Source organism: Muntiacus reevesi, chromosome 20 (assembly GCF_963930625.1).
Source record: "Muntiacus reevesi chromosome 20, mMunRee1.1, whole genome shotgun sequence".
Taxonomy (NCBI): Eukaryota; Metazoa; Chordata; class Mammalia; order Artiodactyla; family Cervidae; genus Muntiacus; species Muntiacus reevesi.
The window spans coordinates 25684312-25702390 of NC_089268.1; the positions used below are offsets into that span (position 1 = coordinate 25684312).

At 44.9% G+C, this 18079-nt stretch overlaps 1 long non-coding RNA gene across 1 annotated transcript; it reads left to right on the forward strand.

The window, feature by feature from the left end:
• The first annotated feature begins 3379 nt into the window (after positions 1–3379).
• Positions 3380–17551, forward strand: LOC136151753 (uncharacterized). The gene is made up of 2 exons (XR_010660084.1): positions 3380–4075; positions 15471–17551. It is a non-coding gene; the product is annotated as an uncharacterized lncRNA (long non-coding RNA).
• Positions 17552–18079: the final 528 nt, after the last annotated feature.

Below are 18079 nucleotides of genomic sequence, written 5' to 3' on the forward strand. Positions count from 1 at the left end.
ATCCCAGGGACGATAGCCCACCAGGCTCCTCTGTCCATGGGATTTTCCAGGCAAGAATCCTGGAGTGGGTTACCATTTCCTACTCAAGGGGATCTTCCTGACCTTGGGATCAAAACTGCATTGGCAAGCAGATTCTTTACCACTGAGCCACCTAGGAAGCCATTATGCTTCAAAAAAAAAATAAAAATAAATAAATAAAATTTTAAAACCAATCTGGTTTAAATGACTGTTTAGGGAAAGCAAAGTAGCTTTTTACCAGGGAGATCAAAATTCCTAACCTAAGGTTTAAAAAAAAGAAATGTATTGGGACTCCTAAGATTTGAATTTCAGAATAGCTTTTCTCAGTAACTAGCTATCTAGCCTTCAGTAAGACCCTTCTTTGTACCTCTGATGGCTCATCTTCCAAATTCAAATATTTATACCTGACTTACCTGTTCCATGCAGTCTTTGAGGCTCACAAGAAAGTGTGACTTGAAAATGTGAAGTATAACCATCTATCCTGATAAATCATTCAGTTAAGTTCATTTCCCTCTTTCGGTGCTTGATAAATCTCAGAAGAGCTAAAAGATTTATACAACATTAAAAAATGCTTACCTTCCATTGGCAGGTGGCTGATGGGTTTAAATTTTGTTGTAAAGTGCCACTGTATTTTTAGGAGCCCACTATATGCCTTACATTGTGCTGGAGTCAAGAGAAGAAGTCAAAATAAATGTAAACTTGACCTCGAGGCATTTACAGCCTTGTAAATTCAAAAACTTGTACACATACAAAAAAATGTGAAACAAATTTTAAAACAGTATAATGACACATTAAATTGTATATAGGCCTGAGCTTCCTCTGAGAATGTGGCTGACAATGCCGGAGACACAGGTTCGATCCCTGGTACGGGAAGATCCCACATGCCACAATTAAGCCTGTGAACCACAACTACTGAACCAGTGCTCTAGAGCCCGCCTGCTGAAGCTACTGAGCCCTCTCTCTAGGGCCCTTGAGCCACAACTATTGAGCTGAAATCCGAGCACCCTAGAGCCCGTGCTCTGTAAGAGAAACCAGTGCTATCCCACACATTGCAACCAAGAGTGGCCCCCACTCACAGTAGCTAGAGAAAGCCCACACACAGCCACAGAGACCTAGCAGAGCCAAAAATAAAATCAATTAATTAATTTTAAAAAATTAAGTATATATAGCCCTATAACAAATGCATAATCCAACCAAGTTGGGATCTGAGCCTTTAGTGAGGGGAAAGATTGGTGTTAAATGGCAACCCACTCCAGCACTCTTGCCTGGAAAATTCCATGGACAGAGGAGCATGGTAGACTGCAGTCCCTGGGGTCGCTGTGAGTCGGACACAACTGAGCGGCTTCGCTTTCACTTTTCACTTTCATGCATTGGAGAAGGAAATGGCAACCCACTCCAGTGTTCTTGCCTGGAGAATCCCAGGGACGGGGGAGCCTGGTGGGCTGCCGTCTATGGGGTCGCACAGAGTTAGACACAACTGAAGCGACTCAGCAGCAGCATCAGAGTTTGGGGCAGGCTTGTGAAGGAGACAGAACTGGGAACAGACTGAAAGTGAGTGGGATGAGCAGTTGTCTACATTTATAACAGCAGACCTTCAATATCAAATGCCAGAATTAAATAAGAAACAGAATCTTAATATTTGGGCTTTGGAAAGAAATCATTTCTCTCTATATTCAATAGCAACAGATTGCAGACTGTGGTTTTTCAGATGTTTATTCTCAAAGAATCCACACATGCTTAAACTGTAGAAATTATAACACTATAGTATTTTTTTCTTTTTAAAATGAAGGCACTAGAAAACAAAAGAAAAAAATAAAAAAATAAACAAACAAAAAAGAAAAATAAATAAAATTAAGCACCTGTTAAGGTGCGGGTTGGCTAAAGGAACTCTTTTTTAGAAATAAAAATCTCCCACTACGAGTATATGGACTCTGTGTCCAAGACTGCACTGCAGGCTGACCCTTTACAAAGTCCTGGATCTGGCCACAGGTTAATCAGGATTTCCTGAGCATTCTCTGTTCATTTCTGCTTCCAGGCATCTGCTCAAGTGTTCAGTCACCTGGGAAAGTCACTCCCTCATCTCTCCAGGTGTGTCAGCCCCCCTACCTTCAGACCCAGGTGAAACCCACCATCCTTCAGGAAGCTTTCCCAACCTGGCCCCACTCATCATTCCTTGTTTCTGAATGCTTATAGCACTATTCACTGTACTATCAGTTTGCAATTATCATATTTTTCATATACTTATTTTTCCAGATACACATCCTATCCTCAAAAGAAACTGTTTAAGTCTCTCAAGTCAGGGAATGTAGACATTTGTTTATGATTCCGGTGCCTTCTATGTTACACTGCAATTTGGCAGGCACTATCCCTAAACATGGGGCTTCCCAGGTGGCGCTAGTGGTAAAGAATCTGCCTGCCAGTGCAGGAGACACAAGAGACAAGCGACGTGGGTTCGATCTCTGGGCCTGGAAGATCCCCTGGAGTAGGAAATGGCAACCCACTCCAGTATTCTTGCCTGGAGAATCCCATGGACAGAGGAGTCTGGTGGGCTACAGTCCATGGGGTCGCAGAGTCTGACACGACCGAGCGACTGAGCATATCCACAAACATACACACACACACACATACAGACATACTAAATATACATAACTCAGCATCTTTTCATGTCCCCAGCTAGCCACACTTTCCATAAGTCCACTAGGAACACAGTGGTTTGAAAAATGGCCAAAATTGAGACAGGCTAAAAGGACTGTGTCTGAGGTGTTACATATTAGTGAAGTGAAAGTTGCTCAGTCACATCTGACTCTTTGCAACCCTATGGACTGTAGCCTGCTAGACTCCTCTGTCCATAGAATTCTCCAGGTCAGAATACTGGAGTGGTTTGCCATTCCCTTCTGTGGGGGATCTTCCTAATCCAGGGATCGAACCCAGTTTTCCTGCATTGTAGGTGGACTCTTTACCATCTGAACTACCAGAAAAGCTATATATTAACATCACTTCAAAGAAACCTAGTGCTGAGAGATGGAGATTCATTCACTCGAAATAAATTTCTGTTCTGTACTCTTGAAAATAATAGATGCATCATTTCAGTGTATTCCATAAACGGAAGCATGACTATAGACTGTTCTGTGTGAGAAAGGGTTTAGCGAAGGGCATTTCTCCTTGCGAGGGGACAGCTGAAGAGGTGTCATTTAACAGCTTTCAGAGGCCCGTCACTGCAGTGATTGAGGTGGACAGAAGGCATAGACATGACCAAGGCCCTTAAAAGACACAAACAGGTGGGAGAGCCTGCTGGGGGTGGGCGGAGGGCTGGAGGGTACAAAAGCCAGAGGCTGGCCTTCTGAGGGCAGAGACGGAGAAAGCAGAGAGCAAGCCTGCCCGGGGAACAGGTGGAGAGGGGGCAGCGGAGCTAGGCAGGACACAAGGAGAGGTAAAGCTAGGGGAAAAAACAAAACAGAACTAAAGGGATAAAGGACCAGTGAGCAGACCTGTCACAAATAGGGAGAAATGATGACTAAAAAGACATGCGTGAAGAGAAAAGGAGGAAACAGGAAAAGGGAACAAGTAAGGAGACAAAATAAGGAGTAAGCGCACAAGCTAAATGCTTAGAAAATCACCAGGCAGTTTGGCTGACCGGGAGAAGCGCCGTAGCCAGACTCGAAAGGGAACCATCAGAAAGACAGAGGCAGACGATTTAAGTAGCCAGCTCCTGAGGTAAAAAAATGAAAAATAAATAAATAAATAAAATAGAAGATGGAAAAGGTGAGAAGCAGGAGAGGGAAAACCCAGAGGAGACACTGGCCCAGAAACCTTTTTAACTTTCTGTAAGAATCTTCAAGGCCCCAAACTAGGCCAAGATTCTGACTGACATTTCTGAGCTCACCAGCTGCTGTTTCCTTGAGAGAATTCTGACAGGAAGGCATAGAAATGCAAGCCAACACTGCTAGCTCTGGAAAAAAAAAAAAAAAAAATCTATGCTCCAAACACCTCCACGGGGCTGGAGCCTGCCAGGGAAGAAGACATACAGAGGAGGGACCCGCCGGCAACTTTTCCCCAGGTAGGTACAGAGCTGCTCCCGCGGGTGGCGGGGTGGGGGGAGGGCTTTCTCCTCTAACTGTCCTCTGGCCGTTCCTGCCTGGCCCATCTGCCTTTCTCTCTTTGTGCATTTTGGGGAAGCCCTGCGGGCAGCCTGCTTCTGTCATCTGAAGCCAGTTCCACGGTGTCTCCAGAAGCAGGTGAAGCTTCACGTCTGCATCCCACAGGGGCGGGGGAGCACATCGCTGGAATCCAGCTCCATCAGGCAGAGCCAGGCCAGGGGAATTGGAGGGGAGAAATCGCCCCAGCCCGCATGATTGGTGCGTGGGAGTGCCTTGTCGGCTGGGTCCCAGCAGCGAACCCGATTCTGTGTGCTGGGGCTTGAAGCAAAAGCAGAGGGGAAGGAGGGTGGGTGGAAAAGACAGAGTTAATGAAGACAGTAGAGATTTCACAGTCGTCTAGGGGCTACTCCATGGCCTAAAGAAGAGATAGGGTTGCGGAAGGGATGGACGAGACTCGGACAGCACGTGACCTTGAACTGGCCTCTTGCCTTTCAGTGCCTTGGTTATTTTGAATGTATGTTGAAATGTTCTTCAAAGCAATGCAAAGGCATTTAGTTCTAATCTGTCTTGTATCTCAAATAATCGCTGAATGGGAGCATTTTCTTCTGATGACCCCACAGATGTCCCCACTAAGACGATATGAAGTGTTACATCTTATTAAAAAACTGAGGAGTCCCTAAGCAATGTACTTCTTTGGAAAACTAGGACAAGAACCAGATTCTCTAATGTGTTCCCTGGATCTTAAGCAATTCTTGATCCTCACTCAATTTAACAGGTGCACTTTTAAAAAAAAAAGAGAGAGATTTTGGAGCTACAGAGTTTTATCAATATTCTGTATTATCATTATGATCCCTCTGCAAGTACAATGTGAGGTCATATATCAGTGGACCCTCTGCTGAGATAGTTTCTCAAGAAAAATGTCCACCTCATTCTATATCCATTCTTCAGCAAACCCCATTTGAAATTTATTTGTAAGAATTGGGAGCCAAAGAAATGGCCCCTAGTTGTGTACAACCCCTCAAGCTGAAAAGTCTTTTAGTCACTTAGTAACTTCAGAAACTGGGCTTCTGTCTTTGGAATGTTGCGTGTCTCTCGGCACCCTCACTGGTGAAAGCTCCTACAACCGCACCCCTGGACGGAGCTCACGCCTTCCTGACTTCTGTATGGTTTTACTCCTCTCCCTCACCTCCTCATTTTGAGAAAGTTCGGAATGTAAGGGCTGATCCTTTGCCCTTGAATTGATCAAACACTAGTGAACGACAGCAGCAGCTCCCCCAAGTGTGGTTCCCAGACCAGCGGCATTAGAATCACCCAGGAGCCTGTTAAAGATGCCAAGTCCTGGATCCCACTCCAGACCTACTGCTTCCCAGGCATAGCTCAGCTGGTAAAGAGTCTGCCTGTAATGTGGAAGACATGGGTTCTATCCTTGGGTCGGGAAGATCCCCTGGAGAAGGGATAGGCCACCCACTCCAGTGTTATTGGGCTTCCCTGGTAGCTCAGACAGTAAAAAGTCTGCCTGCAATGTGGGAGACCTGGGTTGGGAAGATCGCCTGGAGAAGGGAAAGGCTACCCACTCCAGGATTCTGGCCTGGAGAATTCCATGGACTGTATAGTCCATGGGGTCACAAAGAGTCAGACAAGACTGAGCAATTTTCACTTTCTTTCACTTCCAGACCTACTGAGTCAGGCACTCCTGGGGTGGGGCCAGCAATCAGTGCCTTTGCACAGTCCCCTCCAGGGGACTTTGTTATGCCAAATTCGAAGCTTAAGGTTTTTTAAAGTGCTCTTTCCTTAACACAGAACTCAGATCTCCCTACAGACGGGACTCTGGTCGTCTACAGCGCTCTCTCTTCTAAAAGAGACCCTTCCACAAACAACCATCTCTCAATCACTGCCTTGTGTCCTTCATTGGCAAAATAGGAATATTTACTAAAAGCTGCTTGTTACAGAGCTGAGAACACTTACATAGTAAGAGTAGCAGTGGTGATGGTTTTATCCCCTCCACCCTTATTGAGCAAAAGGCCTTCACTGAGTGGTGTGGGGAATCAAAAACAAAGCTGTCAGGTCCTGGACCTTTTTGTGAGGAAATGTGTGCATTACAGGCACCTGGGGAATCCAACAGCAGGGTGAGATGTGATGCACGCCCAGTGACAGGTGCAAACAATGAAACAAAGAAGAAGAAGAGGGGAAACTGGGAGAAAACTTAGTAGAGCAAGTATCTTTTGAACTGAGATTTGAGAGAAACTTTAACTAGTAAAGATAAGCAAAAGGAAAAGAACATTCCAGGTAGAAGCTGAGATGCAGGAACATGGGAAAGATAAGACATCAGTGACCAGGTGTGGACCGCAGTGCCTGCTCCCCTTTCTGCTACTAATATGTTCACTCTTCACATGGTAGAAAGAGGTCACCCATTTGTCGTCATGTCTGCAAGAAATTCTTCCTTAAATCCAAACTAAATAATTTTCCTTGGATGGCTGTCAAATGAGTCCATTCCAGTATTAAATGATTTCATTACTTTAGTATCTACTTCTCTCTTTCTTATTTATTATTAGGTCCCTGTTTTTCAAAGTCTTCTGCCCACTTGCAGCAGAATCAATTGAGAACAGTTACAAAAATGCAGATTCCTGAGCCGGGGCTCCCTGGCTTCTCTTAGGAGCTTTGGAGGGCAAGACAGAAGAATCTGCATTTTTAACAAGCTCCCTTATGATTCTAATGTTCTATCAAGTTTGAAAGCACCTCTCCCAGAGCTGTTCTTTCCCAAATTTGCAGAGCCTAGAAATCCCCTAGAAGAACCTTGTTTAAAATGTGGATGCCAGGCCAGTCCCATGGAGATTCTGATTCTGTGGCTCTGGGATGTTGGGAAATGGGGTTTTAATAGGTGCCTCTATGGCTCTAGGCTCAGATGAGGTTGGGATATACAGCACATGAAATGAATGTGTGCTTTGGGTCAAAGAGGTCCTTCAAGTCCTAGGTTAGTTAGTTATCAGCTGTGTGACATGGGTGTTTCCTAACCACTCCTTGCCTCCAGGTTATCTAACCTGCTGGAGTGAGTCTCATCCTGTGTAATGAAAGGTACTTCACAGAATGGCTGGAAGCATAAAGAAGTAAGTGACTTAGTATCATGCTGGCTCTCTCTCCTCATCCCCTTGCCCCAGCCTCCCCTGAAGTACCAGTTCAGCACTCACTCCAGCTCTGATGAGAAACAGGGTAAGCACAGCAGTGATGGTAAAATGCCACCAAGAGAAGTGGCAGGGTGCCTGCAGGGAGAGAAGATGGGTTTGGGAGCTGCCCTTGCTCCTGGCTGGCCCTGGGAAGTTAAAATCGGGCTCATGTCCACGATGGAATCAACATTCAGGACTGGCCAGTCCTCTAAAAATAGCAAGATGTCTGGCTGCGCCTTTGGAAAAATAAGGTTCTGTCTCCACACATTAACCTAGGCTTGCCTTAAAAGGAGGGGCCACTGCTTTATTTCCTACCCCCTCAGCCAGATGATGGTAAGCCCCAAATAATTTGGCTTGCGCCTCGGTGAACTCCGGAATAGCTTCTGTTTCATGGCAGCCACCAGCACACCGGCAGTGATTCTGGTACAGAAGGTCACAAGAGCTCAGACTCCCGGGTAGATGCGTCTGTGTGGACTGTTCCTCTTGCAGACGCCAGAAGGATCCCAATCCCCATAAAAGCATCAGCTTTCGGGTTCTATTGTAAGAATCTGTTATCAGGCCTTTCTATGGGGCAGAGAAGGGAGAGGGAAAACTAAGATGCTTCTTCTCGAAATTCAGAGAGTGAGATGGGGGTGATTTTCCAGCAGTCTTGCTTTCTCTTCATCCAGCAAAGGGCTGACTAGGTAGGGTCAGCTCTGTCGTCAGAGGGCGAGGCCTTAAGATGGATAAGGGGACAGTCTGAGTATCTCACCATTCATGTCTTTTCCTCAAAGTCCTAAAAACGAGACTGGAGCTCTGGATATTTAGAATCTCTATTGACTCTTGTCAGATATGATACTGAAGAATCCTCTTCCTTACCAAATCTTTTTCAGACATATGAAATTATTACAAATGGGATTTTTTAAAATAAGGGAAAACCAAAATTGTGAAAGATCTATATTTTGAAAACATTTAAGCTTTCCCAAATATCTTAGAACCACCCCTTGGACAACTGTCACGCGAATGAAACTCTTTAAAATGGGTCAAACATAAGGACTTCCATGGAGTGGGTAGTCTCTGTTGCCATATGAATATTAATTAATAAAGAATATATTGAACAGTAGTAACAAGAGTGATAGAGACCATTTATCAGACTTGTAATACTGGGTTCATGGCACTGTACATGCATCTATTTCACTGAAGCCTCCTGTTGAATCAGGAGCATTACAATCACTTTACAGATGAAGAAACAGGTTCAGAGAGGTTAAATAGCTTGCTCAGAGTCACAGAGCCAGAATGCACAGATACCCAAGCCAGGTTCTTCCTGCCTACACCCCTCTGCCATCAGTAATCTTAAAGATTCCATTGTCTATCTTTCAGACCTCTGCTTGTCTTAGCTCACCCTTGATTTTGCCCAAATGCAAGAGTCTTTCTGAGGCCATTCATGGGAAACCACCGTCTCTCCTTCTCATGTTGTTTCTGAGACACTTCTATTCAAAGACTGCCCTGATTGGTGAAAGAAATAGGGAAGAACTGTAATTTCTGCTTATGCTTTTCATGCTACCTTGACTGTTCTGAATGCTTTAAATGGAGTTTCTCAAGAACAAGGGAAATTTAAGTCTTGTGATCAACTGACTACAGGGCAGAAGGAGGGGAAAATAAATCTTATTTTCAATAACATGTTGAGTGACATTTTATATGGCCATCAGCCTGTTCTAAGAAACTCAAGACCCTCCACATGTGTTATCTCATTAATCTTTAACCCACTCTGTGGTGGGCAGATGGAGTTATACAACTATTACAGGAATGAAAGAGAAACAGTAGTGATTTCACCAACATCATAAAGCAAACTTGTGGCCATGTGACACAACATCCCTCCCCACTTCCCTACTAATACCACTAGCCAAAGTCAGAAGATTTGGGCAGGTAAGAAACTAAAATTATAATCTGGGAAAAAGGCCTAAAGCCAGTTGCTGTATCAATGTCCCTTGCCCTGTGCACAACTTAGAAACGTTTTTATAGTCCTAGCCTAGATTTTTTTTCCCTCCCATTTACGCCTGGTCTGAAAGATTCTGATTTTATTGCAGCTCTTTGCTTTGTTTTTCCAGCCTACCTTTCCTTTCATTTCCACATCTGTTCCATGAATTTCCATGAATTTCCTTCCTGACATTTTAAGTTAGATGACCTGGAAAATTAAGATGAGACTCAATCAAGTATTTGGTTATTCAAAGTTTATTGTTGGTTTTTTCTGAAATTTTGAAAGGAACTTTTAAATAATCTTTTGACTATATGAGATTGGGCTTGACCAAAAGACAAAATAATTCACATCCAAATGCTAGAGACAGTCTCATCCCAGGGATGGTTAACATGGTCTTGGTTTTCTGGCATCATTTCTTGGGAAATTGATTTTTTTTTTTTTTTTTTTGTATCCTTACATGAATTAATCACCTTCTGGCCCTCAGCTGGTTTATGAAGGACAGGTCCCTTAAAACTGGCTCTTTCTAGTTCTCAGGACCAAAAAATTCAGTCTCTCTCACTTATGCAAATCCTTATTCCTGAAAAGCACGTGCCATTCATGTGCATTTCAGATCTAGATGGGAAGGATTAACCAGTTAAAATGAATCTGTATTCAACTCTGCGTTCTCTGGTTCAGTGGAAGAGATGAGACATTTTGATCTTCTCAAAGGCACAGCTACCGTCTTCTAATTGGTCCCTCTGTCTCTCCTCCCCACCAGCCCTTGTTTTAATTGACCACAGCCCCCAAACCTGGGGGAGAAAGAACAGTCCCACATTCTCACTCACACTAAGTTTGTACTTGATTATGGGGGACAACTTTGCTTTCACAGCAGAAGCTGATGCATAAGGTCTTGGATTGGATTAAATGAGTTATTGGATAATTCCTGAGATCAGCCATAACGATGTTGACTGGGGTGTCATTTTCCTGAGAAAAAGTATGGTACATAAGCCACCACCTCAAGGGTACAACTGCAGAGGAATCAATGTTCACAGAGTATAAAACCACTAGACATTTTCTTCCCTTGCTTCCCGTGGAATTCCCAACTTCCAAGCATATCTCCATGTGGATCCAAGACTGTCCTTCCAACCTGATTCACTTTTTTAAGGGCTTATATTTACATATGTGTGAACAGATTCATTTCTACAAACCCAATCTGTAAAACCAGATGAAGGTAATAGCTATTTCATAGAGATGGGAGGATTCAAGGAACTTGTCAGAGCACCAAAAACCATCTCTGTCATAGAGAATATGCTTGAAAACATTTTTGTTCTTATTTGTGTTACTTTTACTAGACTTCATTGATTGCCCTTGTCAACGCTGTGAGGCCCAAATCTTCTTTGGGGAACAGTTCTTCCCTCCGCATCCTCTCTGTTTCCTGGCAGAGTGTTAGATCCTCTGAAGCTGAAAAACCCCATCACCTTTCAGCCGGGGTGGCCTGTCCAGACTGTGGGTGACTCCCCAGCTGCCAGCATCTCTCACTTTTCTGCAGATTGGGCCTCACAGATCGTAGGGCAGGTGATGAGCAAGGGGGAGCAGAAACTGAACAAAAAGATTCCTCCAACAATGAACAATGGTGCTCGGAATGTCGCGTGGCAGCTGCGGCCCATCAACTGCACCCACGACAGACATACAGTAGGAAGCGCAGGAAGGACTGCTGCGGTCCAGCAGGGGTCCTTCACTGCGCATGTGCGGAATAGCATCTCTGTAGGATGCTCTCTGTCGCCGGCTCTCTCTCTCCCTCTCTTTCTCTTTCTCTCTAATTTTCCTTCATGGGATTCCAAACGTTAAAACAGAATCATATTGACCTGTATAAAACCAAGGTAAATTAGTGAATAGTAATAATAAAAATTTTGATACATTAAAACTCAATGAAAATAAGCCAGAGAAATTTGGATGCCATTTTTTCTTGAGCAAACAGTAGAGCAAGGGCTGTAACCCCCCCCCCCACCCCACCCCAAAGCACCCCATGCCTCACAACAGATGTGTTGCAGGATGGTTTGAGGGGAATGCTGGGGTGATGGCATGAGATCCGGGGAGCCCTGCCCTCCAAGCTTCCCCACCTAGAGGAGGACGAAAGTGGGAGGGGCCCCCATCTGAGATGTGGGGCTGCATCCGGACGATGGAGGAAGCAGGCAGGGGCCAAGACTGCTTCCCAAGGCCACATGCTTCTTTATATCCCCATACGGATTACTTTGCTATGGAATGTAAGGAAGTGTGTGGTTTCGGCGAGCGCCTCTCCTCGGCCCCACGGTCCCACCCAGAGCACCTGGTCCCCGCTTCCCCATCCCGGCCTTGCGCCCATAGGTATCCTCACCAAGAAAGGGAGAGCCTCCAAATCTTGCCTGGAGTTCTCCCCACATCCCTTCTCTCCCTCCTGAGGTTTCATCCTCCACCCTAGGATCAGGCACACTGATTATGGTCCCCAAGTGCCCTCCGTGGCCATCCCCCCACACCTGGCTCCTCCTTCAAGGATAGCACACATGACCTGAAGGTTTGTCACAAGGTCAGCCCTCACCATCCAAGCTCCTTCCTCCTGTCCTTTTGCTCCTGAAAGATATTTCTACCAACCAAACTGAACCGGAAAGCCTTCATACTTGGCTGTATCACTTTCCTTCATCATCACTGGTGTCTAGGGCAGTTCTTGCATCTCCAAGGGTTCTCACTGCAGATGGGTCAGAGCTGTAAGGCTCAGGGGATCCAGCCTTATCACACAGCCAGTCCCCTGACCCTGCTCTGCTATCTTTTCCTCTTTGTATCACAACCCATCACCAAGCAGTACTGAAGGAGGTTGTCCGTGGAAAAGGTTTCAGGTGCTAGAATAGCGATTCACCCATCCAGTTGGCTTAGTTCTTTTCTCTCCTCTTCCCTGAACCCCTTTGTTCCCAGCTCTGACCCTAAAGGGCCTGAACCCACACCGGGAAGGAGCTGGAAGTAGAGAGGAAAGTCTCAATTATGAGGAAAAACTGTGGTCCCCCAAGGCTCAGCCATCAGCTAACCCCGGCTCTGAGAAGGGTCTCCCTCCCTCCCTGACACCCAGCACCAGTGGGGGCTTCCTGCATCCCATGGCTCTGCTTCCTTCTTGTTAGGTGAGTGTGTGACGTGAGGGCTGGGACCACACTAAACTTCTACAAGTTCTCAAGCAAAACAACCAAAGGAGACACCACAAGGTTGGATGGATGTGTGCTGAGATACACAGGAAGGGGCTGTTAACTGGACCTGAGAAGCCCCAGAATGAGGACCTGGGGTAAGGAGGGAGGAAAAGGACGAAGGGAGGGGCCTCCATGTTTACACAGCCAATGGCAGGTGAGGGCTGAGCGGTCAGCACTGAAGGCTGCCATCCCCATTGGGCGGCAGCGCCCAGACCACAAGGGGCTGGACCCCTCCCCGGACTGAAGCAACCCAGGTGACATCACCAGCCTACCTCTTCCAGACACCAGATGTCCTTCAAGGGCAGCCAAACTGGACTCCTTGAAAACTGGGGGAAACTTAGAAGAATGTGGAGGAATTACTACAGATGGGGCAGCTACAGGCTGGAACAGAGAAACTTACAGTTTTAGATCAGCAGTTCTCAACTGGAGGTGACGTAGCCCCCACCCGGGGCACATTTGGCAATGTCTGGGGATGTTCCTGGTTGTCACAACTAGGCAGTTCTACTGGTATCAAGTGGGCACAGATCAAAGAAGCTGCCAAACACCCTACGATGCCCAGGACAGCCCCCACAACAGAGACTTATCTAAATGTCAATATGCCGAGGTTGAGGAACCCTTCCTTTATATCATGGTACTTTGACTAAAGTCGCTGACATGGGTATATGATGGTACATTATCTCTCAAAGAAAATTATTGCCCTTCTTTTACAAGCATTGCTTTGTCTTCAAACCTGTAAAATGGGTATATGCCTTCAAGTTGTGCTTCTTTTCAGTAATAGCCCTTCCCTTTTTTAAATCACACTTGCTCCAAATATAGTTTTCCTTTTCCTATCCTAAGACTGATTTCATGTCATCTGCTCAGAAACTGGAGTTGTAATGTGTGAGTGAGGCAGGACACGAGTGAAGAAGAGGAGAGAGATGATGAAGACCAGTGTTCTGAGTTGAGGAAATGGCAGTGCCAGGGGCTTGACTGAAGAGCTGGACAATGCACTTTTTCCACCTGGCTGACCTCCACCCCCATGGGTGCCTGTCTAACCCTTGCTCCCTAGAAGGAAGCAGAGGATTGCTGGGCTTGGATAGCAGTAGCTGGGGGAAGAGCTAGTGAACCATAAGCTGTGGCTGCAAGACACCTGTGTCACAGGTGGAGCAGAGGGTAAAGATGAGGTGCTCAACTGCAGAGTTGCAGGATGCCAGCCAAAGAGGCGGGGCTTCAGAACAAGAAAGGTTGCGCCAGCATCACCCTGCACCCAGTCACAGTCGAGAGGACCCTTGGTCCTCCACCGCAACCATCACAACTGCCACTTCTCTGGTGCCTGGTTGAGCACTTTGGTTTCCGGGGTGTCTTATTGATCCCAGGCAGTGCTCTCTAGCTGGGACGCCCCTGGCAGAGGTTTTCCTGGCTAGGTAAACCAGCTCTGCTTTAGCCCATCAGTGGTTTCCACAACTTCAGAGACAAAATGAAAATACTTGCAGTCAAGGGAAGGGAAACGTGTGAAGGACAAACTGGCATTGAGAGTGAAACTCTTGACCTCAAAAGCAGTGGGGATTGTCCCCAGGACTTTCCCATGACTCCTGGGACCCCTTTCCTCTGTTTCCACTAAGCCTTACAACAGGTCGGTGTGGTAGGTACGCTCCCCCAACTGCACAGAGGCATAAATTGAGGTTTAACTTCTAAAAAGCAAGAGAGCCAGGAGGCATCCATGGGATCTGATCCCAGGTAAGTGTGACTCCAAGGCCACAGGCTTTCTGCTTCATTTCACTCCCTTCATCAGTGAGAGGATATAAAAGGGCTGGCAAAGCCCACCCCCAAGAGCAATTTCCCAGCACCATTCAAAATATCCTTTCTTCTTATCTCTTCCCTCACCTGCTCAAATGCATGATGAAGATAGCCAGGCCACCTTCCTGGGGAAGATATCCTCTTTAATCAGCTCCTTGACCCCTTGGCCACACTTTCCCAGACATGCAGAGAAACCAGTGGGTACCTCTGCTCACCTAGTAGTTCTCAGACTTTAGCTGCATCAGAATCACCTGAAGAGCAGTTTTTAGCAGATCTCTGGGCCCACCGTCAGATGTTTGGAACTGGTTGCTTTTCCTTTGTAAGGTCAACCTACAGGTTCCTATACGCTGGAGGCCAGACTTCTCCTTTAAAAAAATGTAAGAATCAAAGATTTCCCAACCTCCCTGCGGCAACCATTTAATCAATTCTGACCATTTGTCGAAAACAAACAACCTCACTCTCTATCACCTGGAGAATGACTAACGAAACTGACATATACTCATATAGTAGAAAACTATAAAAATAATGAAAATTAATGACAGCTGCCACAAAATATGGATAAATCTTACAAATACCATTTTAGGTGAAAATACCACCACAGTAGAATACCTCCTGTATGATACTATTATGTTAAAAAAGACAAGCAATATATTATTTAGGAGTACATGCAAAAATGGTAAAAACTGTAAAGAAGAACATTTAAATTGTAACAAAAGCAGAGTTCGGGATAATTTTTCCCTGTGAGGGAGATAAGTTGGGAAAAGAGATAAATTGGGAGATAAATTGGGAAAAGCATAAAGAGATAAATTGGGAAAAGCATTCAGAAATCTTCCACAGTATTGATTTCACCAGTTGTTTTTCCAAGGTAAACAGTTGTTTGTTTGGGGTATTGATTTAATCACTTTGTGTCATAATTTACACACATGTTACATTTATTCTTTCATAAATATACTGCATTTGAATTAAAATTATAAACTTTATCTTAAAAATTATGATATAAGATATTCAAAAACTTACTGCAGAATGTTTGTTTTGGAAAATCAGAGGAGGGAAAAATGTGGGATATTTTTATTTTCCAAATTCTACAATTCTATATCATATTAGTTCCTCACAATTTCATATTTGAAAAAAGAATAAGGATAAAAGAAATAAACTTGTGCAATGAAAAATACAAATTACTTATGGTTTTCATAAACCCAATGAGAGAACATTCTGGGCAAGGCAAGCTTCCAGGATCTGATTCATGCTAATGCCAGCTCCTTCTGTGTTGCAGGCTTGAACCAGGGATGCTCGGGACACACCAAGAATCCTCGCCCTAGAGGCTGCAGTCACCTCCCCCAGGAGCTGCCCCCTGCTCTGGCTGGTCAAACGGAACCAAGTCCGTCTTCCTGAGAGGTTTGGTCCCCTTCAACCAGCTACAGCAGGGCTGGCAAAGCCCAGTCCTTGGAGAAACAGAAGAAATTTGCCTTCTGTAGCTGAAAGTACCTACTACCGTTTCTCTTAAGAAAATGACTGATTTTGTTATCACACTCTCATGCTCCCAGGAAGGGAGAAAAGGGGAGCCCTGGCTTCAAAAGTGAGCCAGAGTTCTACTTTCCACACACAGATTTCTGTGCCTGCACCCACAACTAGACCCACTCACGTGCTCTTGACACACAGTAAGAATTTTAGGATGGACTGTGCTTCAGCCCTGGACCACCCAGGGGAGAGCAGACCCTTAGAAGATGGGGCTCCGGCTCAAAGGGGCTAAGAGTCTAAGTAAAGAAATTGGACCTACGAAAATAGCACAATGCAATGGAATTGCAAGTCACAGCATGACTGGTTCCAAAACGTAGTTCTTTTTCTTTTATTTAGTTATTTTTTATTGAAGGATAATTGCTTTACAGAATTTTGACTTTTTTTTGTCAAACCAAAACATAATTCTTTTCACAGCCCATTATATAAGCCTGGCATGCTGTCTACTAACAAGTCCACCCAAAGAGAGCTACTCACTAAGAAATATATGTGTGACTCAGTTTCCCATCTATAAAATGGGAATAATAACAACCATTGTACCTACCACACATGGTTTTATAAGGAATGGAATGAGAATACATGTAAGGGGGTTGGAAAGCCCGCAATAATTTTTACCTGCTATTAAAGAAGGGATCCTGACCTGCCTTCCAATTTCTCTTTCAAAATTTCTATCTTTGGGACTTCTTTGGCAGTCCAGTGGTTAAGACTTCATACTTCCAATGCAGGGGATGTGGATTTGATCCCTGGTCAGGGAACTAAGATCCGACATGCTGCATGGCGTGGCCAAAAAAAGTCTATCTTTAACAGTGTTCCTTGGGGTATGCCCAGTACTTTAGCTAGGCTTATATCTGCTGATGGAATTACAGAAGCCTGTGTTCACGTGCTGTCCTCTGATACCAGTGTGTTCTCACGATGCCCGGGGCCACCAAGTCTCCACACGGGGAAGCTTATTTGGTGAATTATATGTATGTGCCTGGGGGCTCAGGGAGACCAGGTTTGAATCCTGCCCCTCTTGTTCACTAGTCCTGGTGTAGCCTCCCTGAGCCTCAGTTAACCGTGTATAAACCTTAGTTTCCTCTTCTGTAAAATGGGGACAATAATACTTAAAGTCGACTTGAGGATTTTAAAAGGTAATGCTTAGTAAGAGCTACATACAAGCCCCCAACCAATGGCAGCTGGTGGTGTATGGCTGTTATACATACAACAGCCCAAAGACAATGTTGTGTTCATGGGCACTCATAACTGGAAGGCAAAGACCAGGTCTTTTTAATTAAAACAGAAGAATTTAAAAAAACCTCATTACAGAGTAATTTTATATTCTAACTATTCTACTATCATGTAGCATGCCTTCATTCTGGTATGTGTTACTAGTATGTAATAAGTTTTACCAAAAAAATCAGTGGTTCATACATGAGGTTGACCATCTTACCTTAAAGAAATATCCTGCCTGGAAAACTCATTTGAGAGCCCTGCCGAGATGCCAGTCTGCAACCACATCTGTAATCAATTTGTGCTTCTGAGTATAGGAAGGCCATAGTGTATGGAGTTTAGACACAGGCGCCAGAATGAGACTGCCTGGCAGATCCCAGCATCCTTGCCCCTCACCAACTGTGCCACTTTGGGCAAATTGTTTGACCTCTCTAGGCCTAGATTCCCTCATATGTAGAATGGAAATATTAATGATGTGTCTACCTCACAAGGTTTTCATGAAAACAAAATGAAAATGTAAAGGTATAAAACTAGTGCTGGGTGCAGAACAAACTTTTAAGTCTTTGACAATGTATCTGAAATGTTCCTGAAACTAAGCTGATGTTCAATAAAAATTTATTTAATAAGTGATCACCTTGATTTTTCATTCTAAATGCAAAGTATGAGGTCATGTGATCCCTGGTTTGACTATTTCTGCATATCTCTTTAAATGCAGCACGCTGGTACAATCCCAGAATAGGGGTAGGATGCTGGCCAGCTCGCTCTGCCTCCAGGCTCTTGCCTTCCACAAGAGCTAGATGTTCATCTCCTGCAGGAGAGACAGCGGGATCCTGAGGCACAGTGACAGAGCAGTCAAACTCACAGAGGTTTAAACCATGTGAGAACAAACATGATCGGGTTCACCTTACAAGGAGAGAAATTTCCATCCAGATGAGCAGAGATCATTTGGGTAAAAGTTAGATGGACAATGTCAGGTGCAGACAGGAACACTTGCAGATTTGAGATTTTATGGCTAAAATACCTGAGGAAACAGGACAGTATGTAAAGAATATCTTGGTCTATGTTAGGAAGAAGGCAACCCACACATGGATTGACTTGCAGGACACTTACTTCCTTCCACCTACTGGATGATTATAAAAGCATCTCCCTGCCCTTGGC